The 19,975-nt window shown below is 37.6% G+C and overlaps 1 pseudogene; it reads right to left on the bottom strand.

Annotated features, from left to right (window-relative positions):
* Window positions 1-9,440: 9,440 nt before the first annotated feature.
* Window positions 9,441-19,975, bottom strand: part of LOC136175737 (glyceraldehyde-3-phosphate dehydrogenase-like) — a 66,056-nt pseudogene continuing 55,521 nt past the window's right edge.

Below are 19,975 nucleotides of genomic sequence, written 5' to 3'. Positions count from 1 at the left end.
TTCCATGTAATACTCAGAGATTTCCCTGAAATTTAATAATTTAGTGTTATTGACAGTATCAGTTGTATACTGAGTCTAGTTTAGGTAGGAGTGAAAACTTTTAGTAATTAATTAACTCATTTATTCATCTATTCATTTATAGATTATAATAGTATATTGTATTCCCAACTTGCACATTATATTGTAGCCAAGGATGTATTCTATTCTGGACAGAGTTTAAGGCCTCCAGGATACTGCATTGGTTTCTTGCTCAAATGCAGTTGTGCATTCCAACTGGATCAGTTTCACAGCATGGATTATGTAGGCCCCTAGCCACATAATAAAATAGTGTATTTGAAAGTCTTTTTTACTTTTGAAAAAATCCATGTTCAAATAAAGCAACAGCAATAACTTATATACCTCTGGGATTTACAGAGAATCAAATTCAGGCTATGTTATTGCTTGTTATAAGTACTTTGGTAATTTTGTAAATATAATTGTACTGTAAAACCCGTGCACTCAAATGATCAATCAGATCAAGTCAAAATTAAACTTTTAAATAACAAAGCACATGAGTAGTAGCATTAGGGGAATAGTTAAGAAGGCAGACGTGAACAAAAATCTTAGGGCACACAATTCTAGGAAAGATGCTTTGAGAGAAAGATGCTCATACCTGTGCACACACTTGACCCATCTTCCAATGAAGATAATTTTGACCCAGAATATCTCATTTGCATAAGATGAATTGAGAGACGAATCATATACATTTGTGAGTGGAATGCTTTTTTCTTTATGGAAAAAGAAGCCTAAAGATTTTTCTTACAATCTGCTGTTTTAAATCACAGGACTGGCTTGCCACCATTATAATTACCTAATTTTTGTGTTATCCCACTTGACTTTTATATCCCCAAGACTCTGCTGCACATCTGAATATAATAACTTAGACCAGGGCGTTGGAAACTTCCCACAGGAACAGTTCCCTCGATCCCCTTCTTCGTCGGATAATATGACAGCTTTATCTCTCACTACATCCACTATTATTTTTCAGTTCTCATTATTATACCTTTAATTCTATCTCACCCATTTATTTCTAGTTCTTTACAATTTCTCTTCCCAGTTACAAACTATTATCTCTCTTTTATTATCATTTTTCCCCTAATCATCTTCTATTATCTCTTATTTTAGTACTTGGCTTTCCCTCTTTGATGTCTTTTAGTTTGAACTTCAGGTAATTTGACCCTTTTTGTTAATTCTTTGACTTATCATAGGTCCATTATGTATTATTTTTTTCCATCTTTCATCTTTTTTCTATATATTGAAATTCACACAATTGTGTGGTTTAGCTGCAGCCGGCAGGGTGATGAGCTGTGGAGAGCTGTCAGAAGGTGAACAAACAGGCTTTTATGATAAAAGGTTGAAGTCGAGCACACATGAGGTTAAAAAAAGCATTTATTATAGGATTTAGAGAATTGAATGTACATGACATGCTTCTAAATAAAGGAGAAAAAGTACACTGAGTAGGTAATGACATCATCATCAAAGCTTAGTGAACTTAAATACTAAATCACATAAAGCATGCATTTTCAAAATAGTTTGTGGAAGGTTAGATCAGAAAATCCACATTTGAAGTCTGTATGCATACGCCAGAAGCACTGGCTGTTGGAAATAGCACCTGACCTGGGAGACAGGAGATTTTACCACTTGTTTAACCTTTTTTCTTTTTGACTTTTATTTTTTCCTCTATAAAATGGAATTAATAGGCCATATTGCAATAGTTATAGATCCTAGAGTTCTAGACTCTTGTCATACCATCTATGTGGCAAGATCTGGAAGAAAAGTTAAAAATTTTCTATTCATATGCTCTTGAATTTAGGTAGATTTGAATGCTAATTGTGTGCTTTTGATAATTATTCTCAGCTACTTCAGTTTTCATGTATTAAAAAAAAAAGACTTTGCTACACATGATGATGCATTTAATCAAAACTCATGGGATTTTAAAAAATTGTTTTTTTAAAATAACTCCTGTGAAGAATCTTAATGTATATTCCTTTTAGCTTAGTAATTCTACTTTAGCAATATATACAAAGAAAAATATGATAAATAAAGGGGAAAACCTTTAACCTTTGATGCAAAGGTAGTCAATGCAGTATTTCCTTAAAATAAAATAAGCACATTTTTGAAATCATGTGGATATCCAATAAGGAAGGAAATGGTTAAATAACTTGTCATGAAGCATGTTTGAGAAGAGATCAAACATTAAAAAAATATTTTATTTTTTTAGGTAAAAAGCCTATTTCAACATTATGTAAATAGTAAGATCTTAATGGTGTTAAAATGCATGGAAGGAAAACAATTAGAAATCAAAATAGTGTGTTTGGGCAATCTGGATGGGTTTGAGTACTTCTATGTTCTCTAAATTTTTTGTTATAAGATTGTTAATTTTTAATGGAGGGAAGATTAACATACTCATTTGATAAATCTGGTACAACAGTTAAGGAAATTCTCTATGTTCCTTCTGTGTAGCAGGATTGTATTTCTCAGACCCAATGCATTGTTAGGAGAGATGTTTGAGAGCTGTGAATATGAAACTTAAGCTAAATCAAACCAAACCAAATCTCAGAAAAGACATAGTTCATCTATCTAAGGGATTATACATATTGCACTGAATTTTTCGGCATCTGATTGCCTGTTGCATTATATAAGAAACAGTGAAGTAATTGGCTTTTATTGATCTGGAGTTTTATTTGCCTAATTTTATGTGTTCACCCTGGAGCGTGATCCTACAGCAGCCAGGGCCTACATTTCCCTCTTCTGTTTCCTATGATATGTTGCTACCTCAACTTCACAGCCAAAGCACATTGTTTATTTACTGAAGCACTTTTGTGGGCAGAGTGCTGTCTTTCCTGCACCTGTTGGCTGCAACAGATTAAAGGATTTTGGAAGCTTCTTGTTTGTAATGTACTTTCCCGAAAAGCTAATCATTAAATGCAGCAATGTAGGAAAAGCTAGTTGGAAGATGAGGGCAGAAGGAGACAGCCTGTATTACTATTACTCCAAGTGACATGATAACATAGAAAATGAAATTTCAGGGATTTTTTGGTCCTTATTTACTCTGATGCTAACCAAAGTTATCGTTACCTTGGCAACCCTCAAAGCTACTGAAAATCTAGACAGGGAACATAGCAGATACTTCACCCTCTTGTACTGCACCGTGGAGTCAGGAAATATTAAGTCATGTTAAATATAAATCACATGCTTTATGCCTTCTATAAATGGCTTTTAGAATAACATAATTTCCTCAGTCACATTCTCTCAAGTCATCATTTCTTTTTCCCTTTTATTTTCTTAAATGGCACAGCTCAAAGGAAGCAACCACATTAGAAGCAGGAAAAATGTTCATGAGAGCAAAGGAGAAAGGACAGACTAATTGAAATGATATGAGAAGCATTTCAAACTCTTCTCCAAAATAAGAATCGGCTTCACTGTATTTAAAAATCCCTGGAAGGAGTTTCCTCGTCATCTCTGTTTTCAGCTTATTGACTTCTAGGGATGTGAAAAATGTACTGGATAAGAGAAACAGCTGGGGTTTTAAAATCAATCCCACTATGAGTCTGAATATTCTGCAGAGTTGAGAGATGCTGCTCAAAGCACTCAGCCTTCTTGCCAACCTCTACTCACGTGTAAAATGAATGTGCTACCACATGGTGTGGAGATGCTTGCTGCTCTCAGTGTGGTCTGAGGACCAACAGCATCAGCCCTGCATGGGAGCTTATTGAGGAAAACTCTGAGTACACAGCCCAAGTCAAGTTGTGTCATAGTCCCCAGACTTTCTGGGTCATAATCTGCTTTGTAACAAGGTACCCAGCTGATCTGAGAGGCACTGTATAATTTGAGAGTCTGTGATAGAGATCTTGACACCATGTCTTGGCTCATGGAAGATGCTCAAAAACCAACCATCCTGTTCTCCTTGCATGTAACAGATAGGACTTCACCCTTGTTTCAAAACAGATGGGCCCTAATTCTAAGGCTACACAAAAATCCAAATGGTCATCCTTCAACTCCTTTTTATCACTGTGAATTTTTCACAGGGTTGATGTTCTGTTCTTCTGTGCAGTTTAACACTTTAATCCAGCATTAAACCCAGAATGTGCTTAATTAGTCATATTATATGCATCATTACCTAATCCAAATGCTTAGCTTCTGGAGGTATTTATAACACATTAAATTCCAATCTACACCCTGGAAGCCTAAGTTAACATAATTATACTAAAATCACAATTAAATATTTGAAGAGTAAGTTGAAGAATGGGACAATTTTTTAGGTAAATTCTGAATTTTTGTAATCTGGAATGGTTAAGGGCTTTGAGTCATATTTCATGCCTTTGACCCTTTCTAGCAAGGGGCTTGCTACCATTTATAGAAATGTGTCAATAATAGAAATAATATGAACTACCTAATTCAGGGTCAGTGAGAATGGTTATATTTGCCCCTCTGTTATTATGTTTAGAAATTACTGCTTTTTAGATGGATAGGCATCTGCATGGACCCACACAGAAGTATATGGAAAACCCTTCAATACATAAAAATTATATAATCTTATCATTCACCACCACTCATTATAAAAAATTAAGAAAAAGTTTGAATCATTGAATAAGTAAAGACAGTCAGATTATTATTTTCAATTATATACAGTGATTTGAATAAATCATTTAACAAAGTATTCCCAAGTAGAGATCCCCAGGGACCCACTTTAATGAAAACTGAAAATGCCTGTATAATTAGCAATCGTGTGCATTAAAATTTTACTTTCTTAAACAGTTTAAATGTGCTTTCTGCCAGGTTTGCCTCATCTTAATGATAGAAGGATCCTTTCTCACCTGGTAATGCTTTTGACAGTCTATCACCTCCCTCTTCTACTACCCCATGGTAACCAGGAGTGTTATCCATGCAAAAACATGATGGTAGATTTTTCATATTGAAGATCCCACAAGAAAAATATTAACTTGCCTGTATCAGAGATAACCTGACCCCCGAAATCTTTGTTCCTTTCTTTGAGCATATTCACTGAGAAAAGTTTCAAGTGCAAACTTTAACCAAGAACAATTCTTTCACATTCAAAATTAATAGGGACATATAGACAATCTTTTTAAAAAATTTATTTTATTCTTTTATTTGGCTGTGCTGGGTCTAAGTTGTAACACATGGGATCTTTGATATTGTTGGAGCACAGAGGATCTTTTAGTTGTGGCATGTGGGATTTAGCTCCATGACCAGGGATCGGACCTGGGCCCCGTGCCTTGGAAGTGTGGAATCAGAGCCAGCTGACCATAGGGAAGTGCCTTGACAGAAGTTTAAGTTAGAAAACTTGGCAATCACTTTTCTCACCATAGAATGGCAAATTAATTTTATAGTATAAGCGTTTTAGCATTTTTTTCCCTTGGCAGTAACTGAGTTGTGTCTGAGGATACGGATTCTAGCTGTGGCGTCCTGAGTCTTGTAGACTTGACTGGCTCATTTAACCATTTGTAACCTAGTTTGTAGGGGGCAGGGACTCTGCCCTGTACACTGATGCATCTCAGTGCCTAGAAGAGTATCTACCCTACACATTGAGCAAACAAATATATCAAACCTTCTGTATCTCTTTATAGGGAGAGTTGACAGCACAGCCTCCCAACTGGAGTGACCTATTTTATTAATAGCCCTAGGTGGTTACAGGTCTGCTGAAATACAGGTCCCCTCCCCCAGCCTCAGGGCAGCAGGGCAGGGCCTGCGGCAGCTGGAACTCGAGGTAATTTCTTAGGGGCTTCTTCCATTAGTTCAGTGGCTCCACAAAAAAAGTTTTGTCATTTTCTATGTGTGCCATGGTGTGGAAAACATTGGGAAGCTCTTATTTAGAGCAAGAGTGATAAACACTAAACAGGGACCAGGCAGGTAATTTGAGTGGAATCAAGCTGGCATAGGTACCTGCTAACTGATAGGTTTAGAAAGCAAGCGTGATGAATATGAAAATGCTATTTCAAACTGAAACTGATCACAGAAACTTAAATCCTGAAGGCATCAGACACCGACATAGAATATGGAAAGTGCACATTTTTGTGAAATTATTGATATATTTCTGATTTGTTGCATAAATATCATCATCTAAAACATGCAGACTTAGGATGCTATACTTCTGCCTGTCAGTTTTATCCCCTATCCTTCACCATTTTTGATCCTCATTTTTTCCATGCTTATTTCACCTTTTCTATTACTAATCAGAGTTCATTTCTTTCACTTCTAGTCCAAGCTTGTAGATGTAATTGCACACACCAATTTGTATCAAAATTTTTGTTTTGTGCCCTCAATGTGTTTTTTGTTCATGATACCACAATTCCTATTTTCCCTGTCTTTTATATAAGGGCCTAGAAAACACCATTCATTATACTGAAATCTTAGGGAATAGATTACTATTACATGGTTTGTGTCTTGAGAAGCTCACCATCTAGTAGAAGGAGAGCATATGATAAGCTTTAGTAGAAACAATAATGAGCTTTTCTTGATCTCTAATTGGGTACTAGAAATTATTCTAAGCAAGTTTTCATTTATTATTTCACTTAATCCTCATGAAATACATGTTTAGACCCTGTGTGCTAATCTAAATTTTCTGAAAGCTACCATTAATTCCTATGCTTTCCTGTGTATTTCAATGCCAGACAGACTTGACACATTTCATATTGCGTTCTTGCCATATGCACTCAGTTACCCTTCCACTCCTGATCCTTCTCCCATACCAAACCCACAGGTACTTACATAGCTATGATCTATGTATCTATAAGGGTTTATTTTGGTCTGGACATGGCATGCTTCCATATTTCAAAGGTGTCAGTGAATCTCAGTTATACACATAAGCTATAATTTATTAAGATATATCAATGAACAAGAAATTCTCCATAGACTATCTCCAACACTCACAGCAGTCCTGCAAGGTAAGAATAATAATCCTACTTCAAAAATGAGACCAGGGACCTCCCCGCCAGTCCAGCAATTAAGACTCTGTGCTTCCACTGCAGGCAGCATGGGTTTGATCCATGAATTAAGATCTGGCATGTCATGTGGTGTGATAAAAAAAAAAAAAAAATGAGGCTAAAAGAAAGTAGTCAGTTTGTCCGAGTTCACATAAATGGGCTGTGGTGGTTTAATTAATAAGTCGTGTCCGACTCTTGCGACCCCATGGACTGTAGCCTGACAGGTTCATTTGTCCATGGGATACTCCAGGCAAGAATACTTACTAGAATGGGTTGCCATTTCCTTCTCTAGGGGATCTTCCAGATCCAGGGATCGAACCCCAGTGTCTGAATTGCAGGCAGGTTCTTTACCAATTAAGCTATGAGGGAAGCTTTCACATAAATAATAAGTACCAAAACTTGGATTCATGTTCATATTTTACATTAAAATCTAGGTTTAGCCATTGCTTCTCTCTTACTTAAAGTGATTTAGTCCAGCCATTTGTCAGATACTAATAAACCCATCTGCAACTTCCCCTGGCAAGTGGTAAAACATCTTATACCTTTAAACGAAAACGGCAAGGTTTCTATTTCATCTAGAGACCCCTTGGTCAGCTCTGGGTCTTTGGAAGTTAAAATATCATAAAGTTGAAATTACCTTTAAAATGAAATCCTTCTTCCAATGAGGATGTTTAGATTCTGTCTCTTGACCTATGTAGACATTGTGTATGTTTCGTTTTTTAGCAAAACTTTTGTCTCTCTGAACTCCCGCCCCCCCTTTTTTTAAGAATAACCATCTCTATTTCTTCATCTTGTCTTCATCAGAGTTTCAATTCTCTTTTCTTTCCCTGTTTCCTTCAGAACATGTTGAATGTTAATGTACCAAGTGTGATGTGCTCAGCCAGCGCTTCATCCTCTTTCTTCTAGTAACAGATTCAGCTTTCACCCACACTCTGTGCTGCCACTGGCCATGAAAGTGATCATAGGATGAAATCATGGCCAACCATATTACCCCATCTCTCTGACAGTAGTGATTGGGACAAAGGTTTCTATATGGCTATAGCATGACCAAACAGACTTCTTCTCAGGGATTGTCATCAGGGTATTGGGCCAAAAGAAGCTTTCTCTTTTCACTGGAACAGCTAATCTGACACTCTTGATAGAAATGTCCTCTGCCAGTGGAGAAGGCCTATATGAAATAACAGAGGATAAGACCAACATATAACATGAGCACTGATAAGCAGAGAGGAGAAACTGGCTCTGAGACTCTATTTTCCATCCTTCAAGTCAAGGTTTTATCAGCTCTTTCTCCAGGTTTATAGGTTAACTGAAAACTCTTGTCAGTTTTTCTATAAATACAAAAATTCCCTCCTTGCATATGGAGTCTCTGTCATTAACAAGGGGAAAAAATCTTAATAGGTGCACCCTGTATTAAAGTATAAAGCTTGGAACTGAAAATATTGAAAAACAACAACAACAACAAGCATGCCACTTCCCTTTCTTCAGATAGTCTTATCCTACAATAAGACCAAAGAATCTTTTCATCTTCTCAGCAGCCATGGCAATACTGCCAACTCACAATAAGCTTGCTAAAAAAATATTAATATCTATGAATCTTACATTTAATCTAATGTACTAATGAGTTTAGATTCTATTAGAGCCTGAGTCTATAATCCAACATATTTTTTTTTTTCTACAGCTTCATATGCTTTGCACATTTGAAAAGCTTATACTTCCTGACTCTAGCTTGGTGCCCGTGGACCCAATCTTATAATTTAGGTAATGTCAAAATTTGAAGAATATCTATGTCTTTGATTATTGTGAGTATAGAGTTCATGTCAAGGGATAATCACAATGCCTAACATATAGTAGATGCTCAAATGCGATAGCTATTTTTAAAAAGAAAGAAGGAAAAAAAAAGATCTTTGAAAAACAATAGAAAATTGTGCTCTAAGATTTAATCAGTCAAGTAACTAGGATATTTGATATGGTTTTAGGCACTCATAAGTCTATTTCCTTGTATGATTATCGAGGTTATGTTTCTGTTGTGACTGCCAAATGCCTTGCTTAATCCAGATGAACATAAACAACTTTTTTAGAATTTTTGTCCAAAGGAGAATGAAGCTAGACTGACCTGACTCATCCTTTGTAAACTTTTCCTAGTTCCTGCTGATCTCCACCTGTAAACTTTTCCTAGTTCCTACTGATCTCCACTTCCATTTCTAAATGTTTGTAAAGCATTTCTTTCTTTCTTTTTTTTCCTTTTTGACTGTATACATTTTCCTTTATTGATGATACATGACCAGGTAGGGCTCCCTAATGCTCTCCCTTTTCTTCAGGAAGTCTGGCATGTAAACTTTTGAGGATGGATGATTCTCAGTGTGTTGGGGGATTGAGTTGGGGCAAAGGCTCCTCAATAGCTGAGGGCCTCTTTTTTCCTTCTCTTGTTTTCACTGAGGTTCGTGGTTCAGGGAGCTCTTATTCCTTGGAAGCCACATGGATCATAAAGCCCACCACCCTTTTGCTCTTGCCAAACTCATTGTCATAGCAGGAAATGTGCTTGACAGAGCAGTCACTGAGGGTGATGCCAGCCCCAGCATCAAAGGTGAAAGAGGGTGTATCACTGTTAAAATTACAGGAGGCAGCCTGTTCCTCTGTCTCATCCAGGTTGCCCTTTAGGGGACCTTCTGTTGCCTGCTTCACCACCTTCCTTCTTGATGTCATCATATTTGGCAGCTTTCTCCAGACTATAGGTCAGATTCATGACACATTGGAGCTGAGACATGGGAGGCCATGACAGTCAGTCAGTTTCCAGTTCAGCTCAAGGGGTGACCTTGTTCATAGTCTTAGCAATGCCCATAGAAGCAGGGAGGATGGTCTTCTGGGAAGCCCCACAGCCAGCATACCACAGCTTCCCAGAGGAGCCATCTGAGACTTTCTGTGTGGCAGTGATGACACAGACAGTGGCCTTGAGTGGCAGGCATCATGAGTTGCCAGAGTCATCCTGGGTGACTGTGGTCAGAGAGGCCAAGTAGCTGGTGGTAGAGCAGGCATTGCTGACAATATTGACAATATTGAGGTTATGGTCATGATTCTCATGATCTATGCCCAAACATGTGGACATCAGCAGAAGGTACAGGGATAATGAAGACCCTTGGGCTCCATCCTTTCGGTGAGTCCCAGCCTTCTCCAAGTTAATGAAGACATCAGTGGTATCTACAACATATTTAGCACCAGCATCACCTCATTTGATGTGGGTGCTTCCAAGCATCCCATCTTGCTCTTGGAAGGTGGAGCTAAGCCTTCCACTGATGACAAGCTTCCCATTCTCAGCCTTGATTGTGGTATAACTTGCTATGGAATCATATTGGAGCATGTAGACCATGTAGCCAAGGTCAGCGAAGGAATCATTGATGATAATATCCTTTTGACCAGAATTAAAAGCATCCTGGTGACTAGGCACCCAATATAGCCAAATCCGTTTACTCTGACCTTCATGACTATGTCTCAGGGATGTGGCTAGTATTGCACAAGAAGATGCAACTGTCTGTCAAAGAAGGAAAAGTAAAGAGCCCCATTTCTTTAATAATTATGAAATTGTGCTTAACATCTACTTCAGGCTTTAAAGTTTGTATGTAGCTAATCACTGTCTTTTTAAAAAACAAAATAAGAACCACCACTGTTTACTTGTAGCCTTGAGGCACCAAGCCCATTTGTCTATGATGGCTCAACACCACTGAAAACAGCACAGTAATTTCAAACACAAGTTTTTAATAGCCTGAAATGTAGCCTCATTTAATTCAGCAGGTGCTTTTCTATAATTCATCCAACTACACATAATGGGAAGCTCCTCTTACCAATAATGCTCATTATGCATATTTTTATTCTGAAGATCATTCTCAATACATAAAAATTATGTATACATAAAAATATATGAATATGTATAAAATTTTATTAGTTCATAAAAGAAATCATTATGTGTCAAAATTTCATGTTTATTTTATTACCCTTGCTCTGGAAATTGGTACTCATGCATCTGGGTTATAAATGTCATTCCCTGCTTGTTCTCAATTGGTTTCATGAGTGAATCACTGGCCGCCACCTACACTTTGTTCTTGTGTCAGACCTGCCATCCTCCATAATAGCAAGCGGTCTCAGAGGTTTATCTGTGTATTTTTTCCCTTTCCCACCACATCCAGTTTAATTGTTTGATTATTCCAGATAGAGTTCAGACAAATATAGTCTTCCTTGCTCTTACGAAAGTCATTCTGAGTTTGTCAAATGAAGTTTTACCTTAGAGACACCTATATTCATATATATGGTCAATAATTATAATCAATCTCTGTTCATTAACAGTTCCTAATTTATTAGTATTCCTTAAGACACTATTGTTTTTAATTTTTTAAATGCTTTTCATAATTGAATCACAGTTTTACCTTGCATGATGTTAAGTCAACAATCTTATCAAGTTAGTGGGGGGCGGGGATACATTGTCTATCTCTCTGTCTAGGCTAGGTGCCTCAGACATCTCACTAACAGGAGTATTTCATCATATAGGACACTTTTTTTTTTTTATCAAGTTAAGTGCATATTAGAGAGCTAATGGAAAAAATGAAATTACAACTCAACAAAGCCATATATTAAAGTTATCTTAAGAAAGGATTATGATAACTTTTTCTAGCACGTTAGGCTGTATGTGTGTTTTTTTTCCCTTTTCTTCCTTTATCCTTTCAGGTGGCCTGGTGTGTGTACTAATGGGGTTCAGGATAATTACAATTACCTCTAATTATTATGTTCTTTGTATCTTGTAACCTAACCCAGGTTCAGCTGCTCACTGTTCACATGCCAATTCCAGGGGCACGTGTCGGTAGAAAAGAAAGATGCTTTAATCAGAAGAGCTCGCAATCTGAGGAGATGGTGACTTGTGTCCAGAGACCAAGTCCAAAGATTCTGCTAATCCCTGACAATGTTTAAAAGGAAAAATGAAGGGGAAAGGACCCCAGTGAATCATGGAGGCAGGAAGTTAGGTTCTGCATCTCCACCGTGTGCAGACTGACTGGCTGTCACCTCAGATATTATCTTGTCCCAGTGATTGGCCTGCAGGATTGCTTTGGGGGGCTTTTGGGGGTTACTTACTTCTTCATATCTAGGAAAAGAATCAACAGGTTAGCCAAGGCATTGTGTGTATTTAGGAGAGCATAAGTCTGGAGTCAGTTTCAATAGCTTAGTGATCATATTCCTTATTATGTTCTTTTAAGGTTAGAGGGAAACAGAAATGGGCAAACAGGAAAGAGGGGGAAGAGCTGCTTCCATTGTAACCCCCTTCACCTCTCTGCTTGCTTCCTCCTCCACAGATTATACAAGGGGGCAAGTATAATGCAGGACTTCGCAGTTGGCACTAGTAGTAAAGAACCTGCCTGCCAATGCAGGGAGATGTAAGACCCACATTCGATTCCTGGGTCGGGAAGATCCCCTGGAGGAGGGCATGGCAACCCGCTCCAGTATTCTTGCCTGAAGAATCCCGTGGGCAGAGAAGTCTGTGGGCTACAGTCCAAAGGGTCACAAAGAGTCAGGCATGACTAAAGTGACTTAGCACGCACGCAAGTATAATGCGACTCATTGTCATTGCTTGGAGGTTTAAAGCTTTGATACAGTTAACTAAAGCATCAAATACAGAATACAAAGTATCAGTATGGGTTTTATCAGTGTGTGTGTGTGTGTGTGAGTGTGTGTGTGTGTGTGTGTGTGTGCTCAGTCATGGCAGACTCTTTAAGATTCCATGACTGTAGTCTGCTCAGTTTCTCTGTCAATAGGATTTCCCAGGCAAGAATATTGGAGTGGATTACCCTTTCCTACTCCAGGGGATCTTCCCAACCCGGGGATTGAACTCATATCTCTTGCACCTCCTGCATTGGCAAGTGGATTCTTTACCACTGTCTTCACTGAAGCCCCTGTCTTCAAAACTTATCTGCAAGAAAAGAAAAAAGAGAAGAAATATTTTCTAGGCATACTTCTTGGGATTTTTCTACTCACATAGCTTTTAGTTCATCATATAACTGCTCAAAGTTATTTATCTGATTTATATATCCTTTTTTTAGTTATCTGATTTATATATCTTTTTAAATATATCCCTTTTTAGTTTATTTATATGTACTTTTTCAGTCATTTTACTCTAACCTTTAAACATAATGTAAAAAAAAAAGCCTTGTTAATTGAGAAGGGAATTAAAATCAATGTCTGCATTATGAGTGAGGGGGGCTTTAGAAGGTCAGTGTCCTAAATATCAAGAATTGACTTCCTCACCTGCCAAGACTTTCACCTCATTATTTAAAGTTTGTAGTTCCCTTCAAATTAAATTTTAGAATACTAGAAGTTTTAGAGTTTATTCATATATCTTTAAAAATCTAAATATTATTTATCCAATTGTTAATTATTCTTAATGGCATAAAAGGGTGTCTGTTTTTTTAATTCACTAATTCTATTTTTTGAGGCAAAACCTCAGGATGCTTCTACTCATATTTCCTTTGGTATTATTCCTTCCCTTCTCCTCTTACTCTACCTCCCCTTCCTCCTCCTTCTTCATCTGACTAGATTGATTCAAAGAGCCCCCCCTTTTTTTTACATTTTAATTACAATACATTTCTGTTAAAAACTGATGGTAAAATAGCCATGTTTTTCCTATTCACGTCTTTGAATTTTCAATAATTTGGATCTCAGCGAGCTGTTATCATATACAAACAGCCTGAACCCTTGAGATGTTCTAGGATGAAGATAATTTCTACATATTGTGATTGTTAATAGAGAATTTGGTGTACAACACATTCTTTACAATGCAGTGAAGATAATTATCATTGGGGACACAAAATACAACCTGCCTCAGCCAGGAAATTGTTCAGAGACACATGTTATTTTTATGGGTCTCCTCTGGAAAGGGCAGGCCGTGTCAAGAACTTACATTTGATATTAAAATATCAAATTACCAAATGATAACACCTTCAGGCAAACATGCTTAACTACCTATTCAAATTACATTTTAAACATGTCCCTCCAGGTGAGAATGTATCATTGTTAATATCCTGAGGCAGTTTGTCAAGTTGGTTAAAAGGGTGAGAAGCTATTAAGAAAAAGCACATTTTTGAAAAGGACACATCATCTCTGCATTGTGTGTAAATTATGGTAGCAAACCAAGTCCAGAAACCTTTACATGGAAGGAATAAAGAAGAAAAAATAGTTGTGATGAATTGGGTGGAAAATGCAGTGGAACTGTGACAAAGGGTCTTTTTTAAATTGTGGGAAATTTCTCTCTTGAGAAGGCTGAATTTGGAGAGGAATCCAGAGAGAAGAGAAATGCCAGGACATATTACCTTCCTTTTCAATCAATGTAAATGATACTGTACTGAGCCACACTAGTCCCTCTTCAGGGCTGATGCCCTCAGTTGCTGGGAGATGGCTGTTGACAGCTCTTACCTGAAAATCCCTCTCCCCAAATCACCCTAGGCCAGAGAAGACTGTAGTAGAGCAGCCTGTATCCAGTGACTGGTTGGATTTATTTTTGGGGGCTCCAAAATCACTGCAGACAGTGACTGTAGCCATGAAATTAAAAGATGCTTGCTCCTTGGAAGAAAACCCATGACAAACATAGAGAGTGCATTAAAAAGCAGAGACTTCACTTTGCTGACAAAGGTCTGTCTAGTCAAAGCTATGGTTTTTTCAGTAGTCATGTAGGGATGTGAGAGTTGGATCCATAAAGAAAACTGAGCGCCAAAGAATTGATGCTTTTGAACTGTAGTATTGAAGACTCTTGAGAGTCCCTTGGACTGCAAGGAGATCAAGCCAGTCAATCTAAAGGAAATCCATGCTGAATAGCTGAATATTCATTGGAAGGACTGATGCTGAAGTTGAAGCTCTAATACTTCGGCCACCTGATGTGAAGAGCCAACTCACTGGAAAAGACCCTGATGCTGGGAAAGATTGAGGGCAGGAGGAGAAGAGGGCAGCAGAGGTTAAGATGGTTGCATGGCATCACTGACTCAATAGACATGAATGTGAGCAGACTCAGGTAGGTAGTGAAGGACAGGGAAGCCTGGTGTGCTGTAGTCTTTGAGGTCTCAAAGAGGTGGACACTACTTAGGGATTGAACATCAACGACTTGTTGATCCTTGAGGCTACAGGCCACGGCTCCTTAATGAAGGGAAGGCTAACTCTGGAGGGCTTTCACAGCTCCCCTGTAGGGACCACTGCACCATTTGCTGAAAAAGAATCAACTTCTCTCTGCTCAACTTTACTTCCTTCCTGTCCCTTGGCCTCCCTATATGCAGATCCTGAGTGCCTCAAACTTCTTGCATGTTAATCTCCAATACAGACTCTTCTTTCCAGGAAGTCCAATCTGCCATAACCTATGAAACTGTTTCTCTGGTTGCTAGTGTTTATTGAGTGCATGTTATACATTAGGGGTAATATATGCACTTTGCATGCTCAATCGCTTCAGTTGTGTCTGACTCTTTGAGACCCTATGGACTGTAACCCACAAGCCTCCTCTGTCCATGGAATTCTCCAGGCAAGAATGTAGGAATGTGTTGCCATTTCCTTCTCCAGAGGTTCTTCCTGACCCAGAAATTGAACCTGGGTCTCCTGCATTGCAGGCAGATTCTTTACTGCTGAGTCGTTGGGGAAAGACTATATGCACTTTACACAGAATATTCATTTTGATCCTCTTGGATTCCTAGCCATTCCTAGCTAGCTATGTAATGGTAATGGTGCTCTCATGGAATGTGCCTGCCCAACAGACCAGACTTGAATATTGTCCACCAAGGAAGCTGTTGTTTCTTCGCTTAAAACTCTTGTGCTTTCCCATCACTGTTAGATTAATATATAACATCTGATTTTGTGCTCTTAATCACTTATCTGTCTAATTTCCTACCACTCCTACCTTGCCCTATAGGATGATCCATACACTGTAACTTTTGGAACTCAGCAAACCCTTTTCAACATCATGGCCTTTTGAAGATGTCATTCTATTGTTCAACGATGAATAGGGGAAAGATATGTGTGGTAGGTTACCTGAGGTCAAGGACCATCTCTCTCTTATTTACCACTGTGACTTCAGTACCAATCTCTGTACTTGGCATTTATTAGATATGTGTTAAAATCATAGTAATTTCTTTCTCTGACTTTTTCTCTGCTTGCATCTTTAAACATAATATTTTCTGCCTTTTCCTTGTTAAGATGAATACACATACACATCTGCATACAGACATATATGTATATGTAGGATGTGTGTATGTGTGTGTCTGTGTTTTTATAAAATCTTCAGATTCATGTTCAAATTAGCTTTTGTCTTAGAATTAGCAGTCTCTTTGAGCTGACTTTCTACATCCCTGTTTTGATTCGAAAATAGAGTATATCCAAGATTTCAGGATATGCCTCATGGCTTCCTCTAGTTACTTGACTATGTTGCCATTCCCAAAATCTTTGGACAATTAGATTTAATCATTTGTTTCTACTATACAAAAGTGTCACAAGTCTTACAATACACAAGAGCTTGTACCTATAAAACAAACTATTTTCATATTTTCAATTGACTTTGTTTCATAGGATAGACCAAAGAAATACTTGTGAGATGAGTAAGCCCTTCTCAGAGTGAACATTGAAAAATGAAAAAAGAAAAAAAAAAAACCTTAAAATCCTTAAACAATGATAATGGATCTTTAATTTCTTTAAATGTTTTTATTTCTCTGAGTTCTCAATTGGTTTTGAAAACTCATGTACAACTTAAAATATTGCCAAGCTCAAAAGTGAGTCTGGCCAGGTGGGCTTGATTTTCTTTAGTCTTTCAGGAAATGACAAAATGTTCAACCTTTTGAGAGAACTTAACTTTATGTTCCTGTATTCAATGCTGACACTGCTAAGAATGAATCATTAAATGTGAGAGGAAGACTAAATGCAAAAATGTTTAACCAACTGTCCTTTCCCAGTGCTTAATTTATTTTAAAAAAAAGCTATTTTTTTAAATATATAGAATATATTTCAATGGCTAGAATATAATAGGACTGAAAAGGTATTTGTCAATTGTTGGAATTCATTTATAAAAACATTTTGCATACCTATAGTGTTGTAGCCACGCGTTCTGGGAAACAAACTCACTCAGAAGGACAATGCAGATAGCAGAGTGCAGTTTATTACACTGGCGGGCCCAAGGCATAGTCTCCTCTTAGCCAAGGACCCCGACCAGTTTTTGTGAAAACGTTATATACTCTAAGTGTATACGCTCAAACCCACATCCCCAAATTCTCTGAAACTAGTCTGGACAAAGGAAAAGAAAGATATAGTCAAAGTTAACCCGTGATTTGTATGCCTTAACCCTAGGTGGTTAACAGTGGACAATTATCAATAGGCCTGTGGTCATACCCCAATAAGCATAATAGAATGTATGATTCTATTCGGTTACACAGATAATTAGGGTATTCTTTTAGGCAAGGGAGAATCTAGGTACGAGCCATGGGGCTCTTCCAATCAGGGCTCTGGTTTTCCAGATGGTATGTCATTTCCATAGATACTGGGCGTAGAGCTCAAAGTCCATAGTCTGGCCCAAGATGGAGTCCTGCTTTCAATATGGAGCCTGTTCTGTCTGTTTCCTCCTTCAATAGAACCAAATTTTGATGACTGAAATGGTACCTAGAGGGGATGGGAAGGTGAGGTTCTTCGTGTTAATAGATGAAAGATTTCTTGTGCAGTGAAATGATGGCACTCATTACTACTTCAAAAGGAATTGAATTCAATATGGTAGGAAAAAACAAGCTCATTCCTTTTGTAAATCTATGAGCTTCAGTTGCATGAAATAATAATCATACTTAACATAGAATTCAACTATGAGAGGCATTCAGTTAATCAGATTTATGTTCTCAGTTCTACTTTGGAGAAAAAAAAAAAAAAAAAACAAAGACAAACCAATTAAATAATATGTGTATGGTTCATGTTGGATGGCATGTCTGGATGTGATGTTGTATGGAGTCATATCTGGATTGTGAGAGTTGGACTGTAAAGAAAACTGAACACCGAAGAATTGATGCTTTTGAACTGCGGTGCTGGAGAAGACTCTTGAGAGTACCTTGGACTGCAAGGAGATCCAGCCAGTCCATCCTAAAGGAATTCAGTCCTGAACATTCATTGTTAGGATTGATGCTGAAACTGAAACTCCAATACTTTGGCCACCTGATGTGAAGAACTGACTCATTTGAAAAGACCCTGATGCTGGGTAAGATTGAAGGTGGGAGGAGAAAGGGATGATGGAGGATGAGATGGTTGGATGGCATCACCGACTCGATGGACATGAGTTTGAGCAAGCTCCGGGAGTTGGTGATGGACAGGGAAGCCTGACAAGCTGCAGTCCATGGGATCGCAAAGAGTCGGAAATGACTGAGCAACTGAAGTGAACTGAGCTGATGGTTCAGGTTGGTGATTGATAGATTATTCCTAAGGTGTAAATTTATACTACTAAAAGCATATTTATGTGTTCTATACTAGACAATGAGGAATGACACTTGGGGTGATTTATTTTTTGAAGATATATTTTGAGTGCATAAGATATGCCAGATGTTGAGCATATCACCATTGGATTAAATGGTGAATTAAAATATATATCATCTCTATTCTCATAGAGCTAGGAGCTAGTGAAGGACATAGGCATAGGAAAAATTTATTTTGAAGAATTAGGTAAATTAAAACTCAGTTAAGCACTATATGGAAAGTTAATGTGATGCTTTAAGAGTATGCAGTAGAGTCATTTGACCTAATTAAGAAAGTAAGTGAAAGCTTTCTCAACAAAAGACAAGGAGAAGAAGAATGATTCAACTGTTAGTTTAAGAAAGAAGAGAAAAATTTCTTAAGAGATGAGCTTTAGAAAATTCCCTGGCAGCCCAGTGGTTAGGACTCCATGCTTTGACTTCCCAGGGCCTGGATTGATCCCTGGTTGGGGAACTAAAATCCCACAAGCTTCGCAGCATGGCCAGCAAAAAAAAGACAAGCTTTAAAATTCTTTCTTTGGTATTTTCATCTGTACTAAAAAATACACATGACTGGAAGTATGATAACTTTTAAAGTGTTAAAAAGATTCCCATCTGAAGAGTTTCATTTCATTATTCTTTCAATAAATACTTTCTAATTGTAACAAGAAGTCATCTAGATAGTTGGAATGCGGTAATGACCAAGAAAGAGAAAATTCCTCACCTTGAAGAGCTTTACATCTGGTAACCCAAGGCAAGTTAACCAATAAAGAAATAATTTCATATATTAATTAAATTCTGTATAGAAAATAAACCTAGGTAAGGGCTAGAGTGTGAATGTGATAGGAGGTAATTCTTTGGAGATTCATGAGAGAGTATTAGTGTAAGGAGGAATGCATGGAGGGTAAACAAGATTTGAGTAATAATTGTAAGGTGCCTGCGCCTTATCTTTTTAAAGACCAGTGCACTTAGAACTTGGTGTGAATGCAGAGAAAACGAATATACAAGAGAATGCTAGATAATGAGGATTTTGTACAAGGCCTTCTTGGCTGTGGTAGAGAGTTTGGGGGTTATTTATATCAAAGAGTTTGGAAGGATTTATGCAAGGAAAAAGAGTTAGTAGACCATAGAAGTAATTTGGTAATTTGGCACCATCAATGGCAGAGAAGAACTGGTGAAATTTGGGTGAAATTAGGAATATAAATGAATCAAGCAGAAGTCCTAGGTTTTTAGCATGATCCACTGCTGGTCATCATGATCATCATGATGCTGTTACCAAGGTTATACCATATTTAATTATCAATAAATCCTCATATGTCTTTCACCTTAGCACTTGACCATTCATCCATATATTCTTTTATTCCAATATTGAGTACTTATTTTGTACCTTCCAAGAAGCACTATCCTTTGGCGACACTGAGATGAAAAAGACAGACTAGGTCCCTGCCCTACTGAAAGTTCTATTCTAATTAGGAACAGATAGACCAGAAAAAAACAAATACATAAACAAAA

The sequence above is a fragment of the Muntiacus reevesi genome, chromosome 9 (assembly GCF_963930625.1).
Source record: "Muntiacus reevesi chromosome 9, mMunRee1.1, whole genome shotgun sequence".
NCBI lineage: Eukaryota > Metazoa > Chordata > Mammalia > Artiodactyla > Cervidae > Muntiacus > Muntiacus reevesi.
Note: the sequence above shows the minus strand (reverse complement) of the source record. Positions and strands in the feature narration are given on the sequence as shown.